Source organism: Pseudophryne corroboree, chromosome 4 (genome assembly GCF_028390025.1).
Source record: "Pseudophryne corroboree isolate aPseCor3 chromosome 4, aPseCor3.hap2, whole genome shotgun sequence".
Classification (NCBI taxonomy): domain Eukaryota; kingdom Metazoa; phylum Chordata; class Amphibia; order Anura; family Myobatrachidae; genus Pseudophryne; species Pseudophryne corroboree.
In genome coordinates this window covers 630,156,617-630,171,306 of record NC_086447.1, presented here as the reverse complement: position 1 = coordinate 630,171,306, position 14,690 = coordinate 630,156,617, and the positions used below count along the sequence as shown (strand labels likewise).

The window sequence follows — 14,690 nt, the reverse complement described above, 5'->3', positions numbered from 1 at the left end:
GTGTCCTAAAAAATGCAGTTGTACCCAATGTCCACTTAACCACGGACATGTGGACAAGTGGAGCAGGGCAGGGTCAGGACTATATGACTGTGACAGCCCACTGGGTAGATGTATGGACTCCCGCCGCAAGAACAGCAGCGGCGGCACCAATAGCAGCATCTCGCAAACGCCAACTCTTTCCTAGGCAGGCTACGCTTTGTATCACCGGTTTCCAGAATACGCACACAGCTGAAAACCTCTTACGGCAACTGAGGAAGATCATCGCGGAATGGCTTACCCCAATTGGACTCTCCTGTGGATTTGTGGCATCGGACAACGCCAGCAATATTGTGTGTGCATTAAATATGGGCAAATTCCAGCACGTCCCATGTTTTGCACATACCTTGAATTTGGTGGTGCAGAATTTTTTAAAAAACGACAGGGGCGTGCAAGAGATGCTGTCGGTGGCCAGAAGAATTGCGGGACACTTTCGGTGTACAGGCACCACGTACAGAAGACTGGAGCAACACCAAAAACGCCTGAACCTGCCCTGCCATCATCTGAAGCAAGAAGTGGTAACGAGGTGGAATTCAACGCTATATATGCTTCAGAGGTTGGAGGAGCAGCAAAAGGCCATTCAAGCCTATACAATTGAGCACGATATAGGAGGTGGAATGCACCTGTCTCAAGCGCAGTGGAGAATGATTTCAACGTTGTGCAAGGTTCTGCTGCCCTTTGAACTTGCCACACGTGAAGTCAGTTCAGACACTGCCAGCCTGAGTCAGGTCATTCCCCTCATCACGCTTTTGCAGAAGAAGCTGGAGACATTGAAGGAGGAGCTAACACAGAGCGATTCCGCTAGGCATGTGGGACTTGTGGATGGAGCCCTTAATTCGCTTAACAAGGATTCACGGGTGGTCAATCTGTTGAAATCAGAGCACTACATTTTGGCCACCGTGCTCGATCCTAGATTTAAAACCTACCTTGGATCTCTCTTTCCGGCACACACAAGTCTGCTGGGGTTCAAAGACCTGCTGGTGAGAAAATTGTCAAGTCAAGCGGAACGCGACCTGTCAACATCTCCTCCTTTACATTCTCCCGCAACTGGGGGTGCGAGGAAAAGGCTCAGAATTCCGAGCCCACCCGCTGGCGGTGATGCGGGGCAGTCTGGAGCGACTGCTGATGCTGACATCTGGTCCGGACTGAAGGACCTGACAACGATTACGGACATGTCGTCTACTGTCACTGCATATGATTCTCTCCCCATTGAAAGAATGGTGGAGGATTATATGAGTGACCGCATCCAAGTAGGCACGTCAGACAGTCCGTACTTATACTGGCAGGAAAAAGAGGCAATTTGAAGGCCCTTGCACAAACTGGCTTTATTCTACCTAAGTTGCCTTCCCACAAGTGTGTACTCCGAAAGAGTGTTTAGTGCCGCCGCTCACCTTGTCAGCAATCGGCGTACGAGGTTACTTCCAGAAAATGACGAGAAGATGATGTTCATTAAAATGAATTATAATCAATTCCTCCGTGGAGACATTGACCAGCAGCAATTGCCTCCACAAAGTACACAGGGAGCTGAGATGGTGGATTCCAGTGGGGACGAATTGATAATCTGTGAGGAGGGGGATGTACACGGTGATATATCGGAGGATGATGATGAGGTGGACATCTTGCCTCTGTAGAGCCAGTTTGTGCAAGGAGAGATTAATTGCTTCTTTTTTGGTGGGGGTACAAACCAACCCGTCATTTCAGTCACAGTCGTGTGGCAGACCCTGTCACTGAAATGATGGGTTGGTTAAAGTGTGCATGTCCTGTTTATACAACATAAGGGTGGGTGGGAGGGCCCAAGGACAATTCCATCTTGCACCTCTTTTTTCTTTAATTTTTCTTTGCGTCATGTGCTGTTTGGGGAGTATTTTTTTGAAGGGCCATCCTGCGTGACACTGCAGTGCCACTCCTAGATGGGCCAGGTGTTTGTGTCGGCCACTAGGGTCACTTATCTTACTTACACAGCTACCTCATTGCGCCTCTTTTTTTTCTTCTTTGCGTCATGTGCTGTTTGGGGATTGTTTTTTGGAAGGGCCATCCTGCGTGACACTGCAGTGCCACTCCTAGATGGGCCAGGTGTTTGTGTCGGCCACTAGGGTCGCTTATCTTACTCACACTGCTACCTCATTGCGCCTCTTTTTTTCTTTGCATCATGTGCTGTTTGGGGAGTGTTTTTTGGAAGGGCCATCCTGCGTGACACTGCAGTGCCACTCCTAGATGGGCCAGGTGTTTGTGTCGGCCACTAGGGTCGCTTAGCTTAGTCATCCAGCGACCTCGGTGCAAATTTTAGGACTAAAAATAATATTGTGAGGTGTGAGGTGTTCAGAATAGACTGAAAATGAGTGGAAATTATGGTTTTTGAGGTTAATAATACTTTGGGATCAAAATGACCCCCAAATTCTATGATTTAAGCTGTTTTTTAGTGTTTTTTGAAAAAAACACCCGAATCCAAAACACACCCGAATCCGACAAAAAAAATTCGGTGAGGTTTTGCCAAAACGCGGTCGAACCCAAAACACGGCCGCGGAACCGAACCCAAAACCAAAACACAAAACCCGAAAAATTTCAAGTGCACATCTCTAATTAGAAGAGAACACAGGGTCATTAAAGAATGTGTCTTGTTCTACAGCAAACATTACAGTATTAGCATAAACTGGAGCCGCACTAGAGCCCATAGAGCAACATTTTAGCTGTAAAAAGAATTGATTATTATACAGGAATTTTCTTTTAGTTAATATCAGTTCAAATAATGCAAGAAAAAATTCAGTACATGCACCAGTAAACAAACCACTTTTACCATACATTTTTTAACTGCAAGTAATCCAAATTAATGTGGAATAGAGGTATATAGATTTACCACGTCGACACTTATTAGCCAACAGTTTTCAGCAACAATAGAAAAATTATCTAATTTATTCAGGAGTGAAGTTGTGTCCAACGAAAAGGTGGATTCATTTTGGACTAAGGGTTGCATAACGGAATCCAGGTAAGTTGCCACTGGCTGGAACAAGGAGTCCCTTGCTCCAATAAGGGCGACCTGGAGGAGGATTCAACTTTTTGTGGATTTCTGGTAGAGTATAAAAAAGTGGTACTGTGTAGAGATGAGCGGATTCGGCTTTACTCGGTTTTACTCGGTTCTCAAAACCGAATCTTATTGGCTATCCAAAACACGTGACATCCGTGAGCCAATTAGATGCCGTTTTGAGAACCGAGTAAAACCGAGTAAAACCGAACCCGCTCATCTCTAGTACTGTGGGGAAAGTAGGAATATTTTGATTCCTACTTTCCCCACAGTACCACTTTTTTATACACTACCAAAAATAGTCCATAAGTTCTTGAGTGATAAGTGTAGCATCCACACCATGTTGTAAAATGTCTCTCAATTCACTCCTATATATTGTAGTGGGATCTTGTCAAAGTTTAGCATAAACCTGAGAATCCGAGAGCTCGCATTCAGCCTCAGTGCGGTAGTCACAGAGATCTTACAATACAATTGCACCACCCTTGTCCACAGGGCGCATAATTAATAAGCTCATGATTATTAGAAAGTGAATAAAGTGACTGTCACAACTGAGGGCTGGTGTTGACCAGGAGTGGCCTCAGTTGTAGGGGCTGGTGTGTATGTAAACCTGGGTGGCAGTATAGGACTTCTAGACATGCAGATAGATTTGTTCCACCAATGCCCGAAGGTGTGACCACGACAACAAAGATAAAATTAATGTATATTTATTCAGCACAGTTATCTGAACTGCACGGCAGTAGCAGTAGTAGAATATGAGGAATGATTACAAACAGTACACAGTTCCACTGGATGCAGCAATAAAGGAAATGTCCTTAGGTGTGGTATCCACAGCAAGACTAGCTTGAGGGGTTAGGAGATTAGGAGATGGAAAGTCTTTTCACCAACACCTATATGCTGAATTAATAAAATGGAGATATGAACTGGTCAGCAGATGTTGTACAGAGGCTGAATGTACTGTAGAGTAGATTGTACACGTAGACTGCCGGGTTTGCTGGTTGGAACCGGTAATGGAGAACTGTTGAAGAAGTGCAGATGAACCAGTGTTAACAGGAAGAGAGCTGAATGACGCTGGTGACGCTAGGGATCGGTGATACTGAAGAATAGATGACTGAACATCGATGGTATCAAGGAAACTGATGGCAGAACATCGATAGTACTGTGAAGCTGAATACCGCTGGGAGCCAGGCGCAGGAAGCCGGTGTTTTAGAGCACCGCCAATAGCAGAGAGAAGTGAGGACACTGTGAAGTCAGGCTGCACCACAAGATGGTGATTGGTGCGGGTCTCTGATGGAATGAAGACACAGGAGCTGGAATACCTGGAACTTGATAATCAACCACAGGAGCAGAGACAGGTTACACTGGTAATGACAACCAAAGCACTGATAACTTCCTGGTTCAGGATCAGTCCCTTTATACCCTCAGCAGTGCAGGGATTGGATGAGCAATCAGGCAGTGTTCAGCAATGCAGTGGATTGGTGGAAATAGCGTCATGTAATTAGGACCAACATGGCTGCGCCCATACTGGGACTTGGAGGGAAATCTAGTTTGTAGTACCACATGGGGTTTGCAGTAATGGCGGCAGCGGCTGCAGGAGCCAATGGACACCAACACGCGCATCAGACACACGGGACCGGCGGCAGAGACCACAGCGGGTGAGAAGCGTCACGCAGACCCGCCTGTGCACTTAAATTACAATGATGGCGGCAGAGGCCGCAACTTACAGGAGACGCCATGCAGAGCCATCTGAGCACTAGAAGCGCAGCAATGGCGGCGGAGGCTGCGGTGGCTAGAAACACCATCCTGACAATAAGAGTTCCTTATGACAGCATCTGCAGACTGGCAAAGAGGATACATGAAGTGAGGATATCAGCAGCATGACTGAGACCCGGCCCTGGAACGCTGAGCTAGCCTCAGAAGACACCTGAAAGGTAAATATTGGTGTCCTGTAACCCGGATCATGACAGTGCCTCATGTTCAAGTTTGGTTAAATTCGGATGAGGGCTATTGAAGGTTTTCATAGAGGATGTCACTTGTTGATCAACCATGCGCATATAAGTTTAATCGAAGAATTACTGGAAAGTGGATCAAAGGACGAAGGAGGATGAAATTGTAACAGCTGTTTAGGAAGAGAGTCTTGAAGGTCCATATTCTTATCACCAAAGAACTCTTTAAGTTTCAATTTACGCTGGAGAGTTTTTTCAATGTTCCATTGAAGTTCATTAAAAGGAACAGTGGGAACAAAGGAAAGTCCTTTACTAAGCAAACTGGTTTCACTGTCGCCATGTTCATAGGACAATAGATTGAAAATTAATTCCTTTTGTATGGTGGTCTTCCCACACGCCCCCGACCTCTTGTTTTGGCCCCCCCATCTTGTGAACCTTGTTTTTAATTTAGGGTTGCTCTTGTGGCAACACCTAAAGGGCCACTTGTACTAACTGTAGCCTCAGCATCACTATTGGAACTACCAGTATCTTTAGATGTTTCAGAATCAAAATGAGAAAAAGGCTTTTTGCGTCTTCTAACAAATGGACGAGCGTCACTCCTCGAGATTTCTCCCGAAAGCCATTTGTAAATGGTATGCTTTTCATAATCTAACTCTACCTTTATAAGCTTTTTCTGTTTGAACTTAATAAGGTCACGTTTATACTGTGAAACTTGGGCTTGCAATTTATTAAGCCAATCACACTCATTATCAGATCAAAAGTTGATATCTTGCTCCTCACTTTCTCTAGCTCCTTAGTAGATTGTTCAATCACAAATAGAAGTAAATCAAAACTTATAAATTCTTATAAATGAAAAATCACTTTCACACATATATCCACACATTTCACCAGTGACTGTGGGCGCAAAATTTATATATTTTTGTGGTTGTATTACAAGACAATGCAAGACAAGTGCATTATTTATAAACATTGCTGTATTAGTAGTCATATCACTCAAATAAGCAGCAGGGTGGCTGAAATCAGTGGTTAGGTACAAATGAATGGAGTGGATGATTGGGTAAGTAAGGGAAACAAAAGCATATGTGGGAAGAGGGCCCTTCTCATGAGAGCTTACATTCTATGGGGGAGGGGAAGACAGACAGGGGTGGCACAGATGGGGTAGAGAGTGAACATGGAACAGAGGGTTAGGAGGAGAGATGGCTGGTTTGATAAAGAAGTGGCTCTTAAGAGCCTGTTTGAAGTTTTTTGAAGAGGTGGAGAGTCTTATAGGTAGAGGGTGAAAATTCCAGAGGTAATGAGCAGCATGGGCAAAATCTTGGAGACGGGAATGAGAGAAAGTAATCAGTTGGCAGGAAAGGCAGCTTTCATTTGTGGAGTGAAGAGAGCTGGTGGGAGTGTGAAGGGAGATGTGGTCAAAGATGTAAATGGGACAGGAATGGGTGAGGGCTTTGTAAATGAGTGTGAGAAACTTGAATTGGGTTCTAAAGGGGAAGTCAAGCCAAAGTAGGAGAGGGGAGGCAGATGTATTACGTTTGGAGAGGGGAGGAAAATGAGCTAGACCGCATGGATGGTGGGAGATGCGTGAGGACAAAAGGGCGGTCAAAATACCGATGCCGAATCCTGACCGCCAGAATGCTGGCAGTGCCGCCACAGCTATTCCCACTCCTGGGTGTCCACAACACCCATGGAGCGGGAATAGAACCTGTGGCTATTGCAGTGAGCCACCGAGCTGGCAGCGTGGCGAGGGCATCGAGCCTGCAAGGGACTTCTTTGCGCTCGCCCCCCTAATGGCATTCGGGATTCCGACGTCGGTAATTTGACTGCCGGGATTTTGACCGCCAGGACCCCGTACCCAACCCGGCAAAAACCCTGAACAATAACTATCAACCTGGCAAATGGTGGGACCAAGATACTAGTAGACACATAATTACAGTTGGCAGCTATCTTAATTTTTATAGGTGATAAAGAGCTCTGTTCATTTGAGCTTACAATCTACAGGGGACGTGGGTGGACACATGGGAGAAGAGTCCTGAAAGTGTAGAGTTTGGAGGAGCGTGGTAAACGCCACTGAAAAACAAATAATTTTAAGGGCATATTTGAAGGCTGGATGAAAGTCTAATAGAGAGAGTGAGAGCATTGTAGAGGTTAGAAGTTGCCTGGAAAAAATTCTGAATACAAAAGTGGGAAGTGGTAATCAGGAAGGAGGTGAGGTGGCAATCATTAGCAGAGCAAAGAGGGTGGGAGGGAGTATGTGAGGAAATGAGGCTGGAGAGGTGCAGGGAGGTAAATAGCTTAAATGTAGATTAGATTCATATACAAATGAAATGCTGGAAGAAATGTTCCCTATAAAATGAGAAATGTGGAGCATGGGGAGAAATTTCTTAAGAAAAAAAAGCAAATTTTTAACTCTTCACTTTCCAGATTGCTAAATATATAGAGTGCAAAATATGGCAGTTAATATAACAATTTCTGTTTTACAATTTGAATGGGGCTGCTATATCTGTAATTCTGCTTGAATAACAAATATAAAAAAAATTCTGAAATGTAATATTTCCCACAATACCCAAATGACATTGAAAATGGTAGAACGTTTAGTTAGCTTAATAAGTACGTGGAAGCACAATAAATCAAACATTTAATTATTAATAATCAATTATTAGAACTTATACAAACCTACCTATATGGCACACACTAATACACCTTTCACACCGCCAGCATATAACACGGGTTATTGCTAGTGATGTGCACCGGAAATTTTTCGGGTTTTGTGTTTTGGTTTCGGATTTGGTTCCGCGGCCGTGTTTTGGATTCGGACGCGTTTTGGCAAAACCTCCCTGAAATTTTTTTGTCTGATTCGGGTGTGTTTTGGATTCGGGTGTTTTTTTTACAAAAAACCCTCAAAAACAGCTTAAATCATAGAATTTGGGGGTCATTTTGATCCCATAGTATTATTAACCTCACTAACCATAATTTCCACTAATTTTCAGTCTATTCTGAACACCTCACACCTCACAATATTATTTTTAGTCCTAAAATTTGCACCGAGGTCGCTGGATGGCTAAGCTAAGCGACACAAGTGGCCGACACAAACACCTGGCCCATCTAGGAGTGGCACTGCAGTGTCAGACAGGATGGCACTTCAAAAAAATTGTCCCCAAACAGCACATGATGCAAAGATAAAAAGAGGCGCACCAAGGTCGCTGTGTGACTAAGCTAAGCGACACAAGTGGCCGACACAAACACCTGGCCCACCTAGGAGTGGCACTGCAGTGTCAGACAGGATGGCACTTCAAAAAAATTGTCCCCAAACAGCACATGATGCAAAGAAAAAAAGAGGCGCACCAAGGTCGCTGTGTGACTAAGCTAAGCGACACAAGTGGCCGACACAAACACCTGGCCCATCTAGGAGTGGCACTGTAGTGTCAGACAGGATGGCACTTCAAAAAAATTGTCCCCAAGCAGCACATGATGCAAAGAAAAAAAGAGGCGAACCAAGGTCGCTGTGTGACTAAGCTAAGCGGCACAAGTGGCCGACACAAACACCTGGCCCATCTAGGAGTGGCACTGCAGTGTCAGGCGGGATGGCACTTCAAAAAAATTGTCCCCAAACAGCACATGATGCAAAGAAAAAAAGAGGCGCACCAAGGTCGCTGTGTGACTAAGCTAAGCGACACAAGTGGCCGACACAAACACCTGGCCCATCTAGGAGTGGCACTGCAGTTTTCTAGCGAGAGGATGAGTGCTTCCATCCTCATGTGAATCTGAACCACTAGCCATGAACATAGGCCAGGGCCTCAGCCGTTCCTTGCCACTCCGTGCCGTAAATGGCATATTGGCAAGTTTAAGCTTCTCATCAGACGCTTTCAATTTTGATTTTTGGGTCATTTTACTGAACTTTTGTTTTTTGGATTTTACATGCTCTCTACTATGACATTGGGCATCGGCCTTGGCAGACGACGTTGATGGCATTTCATCGTCTCGGCCATGACTAGTGGCAGCAGCTTCAGCACGAGGTGGAAGTGGATCTTGATCTTTCCCTATTTTAAGCTCCACATTTTTGTTCTCCATTTTTTAATGTGTAGAATTATATGCCAGTATCAATAGCAATGGCCTACTACTATATATACTGCGCACAACTGAAATGCACCACAGGTATGGATGGATAGTATACTTGACTACACAGAGGTAGGTAGAGCAGTGGCCTTCCATACCGTACTGCTATATATACTGGTGGTCACTGTCAGCAAAACTCTGCACTGTACTCCTCCTATATCATACAGCTGCTCCCCAGTCCCCACAATTAAGCAGTGTGAGCACAGATATATGCAGCACACTGAGCACAGATATGGAGTGTTTTTCAGGCAGACAATGTATACTGGTGGTCACTGGTCAGCAAAACTCTGCACTGTACTCCTCCTATATAATATACTGGTGGTCCACAGTGCCCACAATAAAGCAGTGTGAGCACAGATATATGCAACATGCAACACACTGAGCACAGATATGGAGTGTTTTTCAGGCAGATAACGTATACCGGTGGTCACTGTCAGCAAAACTCTGCACTGTACTCCTCCTATATAATACAGCTGTTCCCCAGTCCCCACAATTAAGCAGTGTGAGCACAGATATATGCAGCACACTGAGCACAGATATGGAGTGTTTTTCAGGCAGACAACGTATACTGGTGGTCACTGTCAGCAAAACTCTGCACTGTACTCCTCCTATATAATACAGCTGCTCTCCAGTCCCCACAATTAAGCAATAAGCACAAATATTATTAATAAACGGAGAGGACGCCAGCCACGTCCTCTCCCTAACATTTCCAATGCACGAGTGAAAATGGCGGCGACGCGCGGCTGCTTATATAGAATCCGAATCTCGCGAGAATCCGACAGCGGGATGATGACGTTCGGGCGCGCTCGGGTTAACCGAGCTATACGGGAGAATCCGAGTATGCCTCGGACCCGTGTAAAATGGGTGAAGTTCGGGGGGGTTCGGTTTCCGAGGAACCGAACTCGCTCATCACTAGTTATTGCACATGAACATGCATAACCCGTGTTGCTGGCTGGTGTAAAAGGGCAGAGTTGGAATAATCCGGGTCGAGTGACCGGGTAGTCCAACTCGGGCAGTTTGCATGGTTGAACACGTGTTCATCCCAGCAAACTCTGCTGTGTAAACGGTAGCCGGGTCGCATCGACCCGGCTTCCCTTTTACAGTGAATGTACGGCCGGCGCTTGGAGATCATGTGATCTCCATGCACCGCCCCCGCCGCGTCATCATCAACGTCACCAACCCGGCAATAAGCCGGGTTGGCAGATGCGGTGTGAAAGGGGCATGACACGAGTCGCAGACGGTTAGCACCCATGATCTAAAAGAGGTATAACTCACCTTCACAATTGTCCCAATCTCTGATCTCAGCCTCTTATTGTGCCCTCTCCCAATTACAATGTTAGCTGTCTTTACATTTCATGTCTACAGTTATTTTGTCTACCTTGCATGTTATGGGGTGCAGTATGATATTGACATTAATGATGATGACATGAGAATTTCAACATGGTCATGATGTCGACATTGACATGTCACCATTTATCTTGTCAACTTGTTAGAATGTCAACATATCATCCTTGGTATTGACTTACCTGCTCCTGACAGCAGCAGTAGCTCCAGTATGGCTTTCAGTTCCTAGTGATCACATGTCTGTCACTTCCAGGTCAGAAATGTGATACTCCAGCAGTCAGGTGAGTATTTAACCCTTCCACTAGTGCTTAACTGTAGACTCCCCTCGCATCCTAACTCCCCCGCACACAGCTTAACCCTCATGCCCGCAGCCTAACCCTAACAACATTCTGACTATGTTGACATTTCACACGTCAACATTCTGACAATGGGGGTTATTATTTTATTTATTTATTAACAGTTTCTTATATAACGCAGCAAATTCCGTTGCGCTTTACAATTGGAAATAACAATGATATAACAAACTGGGTTATAACAAACAGTCATAGAGGTAGGAAGGCCCTGCTCGCAAGCTTACAATCTAAAGGGTTATTCAGGTCGCATTGCCATTCGATGCGACTGCAATAACCCCTTCAGCAGTGCCAATGCGCACACACAGGTACTGTCCTGCATGCGCACGACCGCTGAATGCGATCAGCGCAAAATGCATGTGAACACCTCTGCCTCATTGACAGGCATAGGCGTTCACAGGACGGGCGGTGACGGAACATTGCAGGGGAAGTGCGGGGAAATGGAGGCGGGTCGGCTGTGTTTTTGGGGCGGCTGCGTGATGTCACACTCAGCCACTCCGATGTAAAAAATGGCAGAGGCCCTCCTGCATACGCAGCCTAGCTGAACCTGTAGGGTGTCATCCACAGTTGCTGCAACCGCAATTAAATTGCGGTTGCATCCGCTGGGCAGGTCATTCTGCATGCTGGGCAACCTTGCCCTGCGATGGGCGGACCCCAGCATGTGAAAGAAAGGATTGCTTATTCTACTTTTTAGAAGAATCTGCAATCTGTACTGAATACCCACCTATATCCACACCTAGCCTGATTACATTTTCTTTTAAATCTTACCAACCTTTAATCCAGAGTTTCCGAAACAGTCCAGCTTTTAGGGATATCTATGTTTTAGCACAGGTCACTAAATTAATACTTGATTCAATTTGATTTAAACATCTGGACTAATGCGTGAATATTCTTAAACCTGGGATGTAATGACGGAGTTTGGGAAACTATGCATTAAACACTGAATGGATGCATAAAAGATGCATAAAAGATGCATACAGAGGCAAATTGCTGAGACACAAACTAGAGAATTAATTGTATTTAATAAGTACAGATATAATTCTGAATGCAGAATGATAACTGCATTTTGTTTTCAGAAGAAGTGACAGTAATATTACCAAATTGAGAAATGTTTAAAATCTGACACACTCCATAGGCAAATGCAGGGGGGGAGGATAACAGTTGCCCGTAAACACGGAATTAGCACCTGGGCCCATCAGGGTTGGACTGGCCAACAGGGGTACATGGTAAAGCCCCGGTGGGTCCCTCTGCCTGGGGAACCTACCTCCTCCTCCTCTTGGGATTAGGTTCCAGATTGTGCATTTGAATTATACATTATGCATATGTTACCTTATATTGCACAGTACTATGGTGTATTCTCTACAGTACATTGCTGTTATTAATATTGTACATTATTATGCATGCACCGGCAGTATTTGCTATATATATTTATCAAGGGGCACAGACCATGCACTCTCTAGTGGTTAGTTAAGCCTCTGTGGCAACTGGTCACAACCCCTCTGGAGACTGGCCACACCCATAAACATAGGCTCCTATCACTACAATCCCCAGGTGGACCCTTCATGCACCAGTCCGACACTGGGGTACATAGCCGCTAGCTTTATAATGCATCAGACTGACTCATAAGCCGCCCCCACCATTGTGCTTGGCTGTGGGCCGTAAGAATGAGGATGGTGGAAGAGAGCACCCACACTAGCAAGGAAGCAGCTACGGAGGATGTGGTTGCGGGATGCCAGCAAGTGACACTTCAACTCGGCGCCACTGCCTGCCCTACAGCTGCCTCAGTCTCTGCAGTGTGTGCTGCTGGCCATGGCATGTATTGAATGCTGGGAGGAAGGAGGAGGGACATGACTGCTGCTGTGTGTGTGAGCAGATTACAACACAAAAAAATAATAATAATAATAATAATAATAATAATAATATATATATATATATATATATGTGTGTGTATATACACACACACACACACACACACACACACACACACACACACACACACACACACACACACACACACACACACACACACACACACACACACACACACAGTGCCATGATTGAAATTGAACACAAGACCTCAGTGCTTGATCTTGAGATCCTGAATGGTTTCAAAATGTATCTTTAAACAAAATAATCAAATTGTGACAGAATGTGTATACACAGATGTGTATGCATATATACTTTGTATATAGAGAGATGGATATATATATATATATATATACATACACAAACTATCTACAAACTATTTTATTCAGGAGGGCGCTCTGATAGACACATAGGTGTGTCCATAGAAATTGAAAAACCCTGTAGTGATGTATTTTAATTATTTAGTGGTTCTTAATATGAGAATATCAATTTTACAGAGTGTGATATTTAGTCAAAAACTAAGTCGACCTATTGATGTAATATCAGTTGTGTCACCCTAAAACTAAGATGCAAACTAGTGACAAAGGCAGCTCGCAGTGTTGTGGACACATAAACACCCAACATGTTTCATCCTTGTCAACTTCGATAGCGGTGAAGTAATAGTGGTCAGTGTGATACAACTTCGATGTCTTATAAAAACACTATATAATAATGGCCTTGTCACTGATGTCATTATTCAATACAATTTGAAACAGCTTCCAGCTCATTGTAACAGAATAGTAGTGCATACACCATACAATAAAATGTATTTTAAACTACTACAGCTCCAATGTGTTCTGCAACCATGTCCCAAAACGTTGGTATGTCACCACTTTCTCAATACATTTGAAAACTGTTTACAAGTCTCTGAGTGCCTCTGCTTGTTTGAACTGGACTGTATCTACATAAATCTGGAGGAAATCTGAGCAGTTTCTATTCGAGAGAAGAGTGTCGGTCCACCTAGACAAATATATATATATATATACATATATACAAACGCTCGGCTCCGGCACTCCAGCTACGTTAGCTTGCTAAGGTGCCTTCCTTGTGGGGCAATCCCACGTAGATATGTAGACAGGATAGAGGCGGCACTCAAAGACTTGCACAAATAGTGAAAAAAGCATCCGTGCAGGGATGCTGTTTTAATAAGTGTTACGTTTCGGGGACGTATCCCCTTCCTCAGACAGTGATACAGTGCATCAGTACAGATATAAATACATGAATCTATTAATGCCACTTACCCCCCTTCCATGACTCCCAGCTGCGTGCATCACAGTGTTCCAGGCCTCCCCCGTCCCACACTTCCGGTCTCTGCGTCACAGCAGGTCAGGAAGTGACGTACATGGGCCGGTCGGTTGCCATGACGACGCGCCGTGAGCTGTCACATAGAGAGCAAAGAAACATAAACAATCAATGGATTTAAAACATCTAGATACTAGATAAATATACTACACATTAAAAAACGAGAATACTGTGACTTACTAAAAAAACATAGACATACATACAAATTGCGCTAAACGTAAGCTAGAGTATGCCTAAAAAGTTAAACAATGTGACAATAAAACGTGCAATATACTAGTACAATACATACACTGGACAGTGTGGCACCCAAACCTGGGATGTGACCAAATGTCGCAAAAAGATTATTTATATATATCCTTATTCACATTATCAATGTTTAATAAAGTTTAGAACGATTACCGGCATATATCGCGCCATTGTCTGTAGCAAAACAACCTTTCACATAGGCCACTATGGGGAAGCTGTTGAATACATGCTCTAACTGTGCCTTCTACTAAAGTGGTGAACTAATCATGACTACCAGTATATCAATAGTCAATTGCCGACCTCAAAACACACTTACAAAAAATTGATCACCACCCCGTAAAGAGGCAGGGACATGGTCCACTGCTTTATACCTCAGGCTGGCTAGATTATGTCGCTGAGAGGCAAAATGACGGGCCACCGGCTGATCGCTTG

At 44.5% G+C, this 14,690-nt stretch overlaps 1 long non-coding RNA gene across 2 annotated transcripts in view; it reads right to left on the bottom strand.

The window, feature by feature from the left end:
• Nucleotides 1–14,084, bottom strand: part of LOC134910070 (uncharacterized) — a 47,044-nt gene extending 32,960 nt beyond the window's left edge. For both annotated transcript variants that reach the window (XR_010176104.1, XR_010176105.1), the window contains exon 1: nt 13,952–14,084. This is a non-coding gene — a long non-coding RNA (uncharacterized LOC134910070). The remainder of the gene's footprint in view (nt 1–13,951) is intronic.
• Between the last annotated feature and the right edge of the window lie 606 nt (nt 14,085–14,690).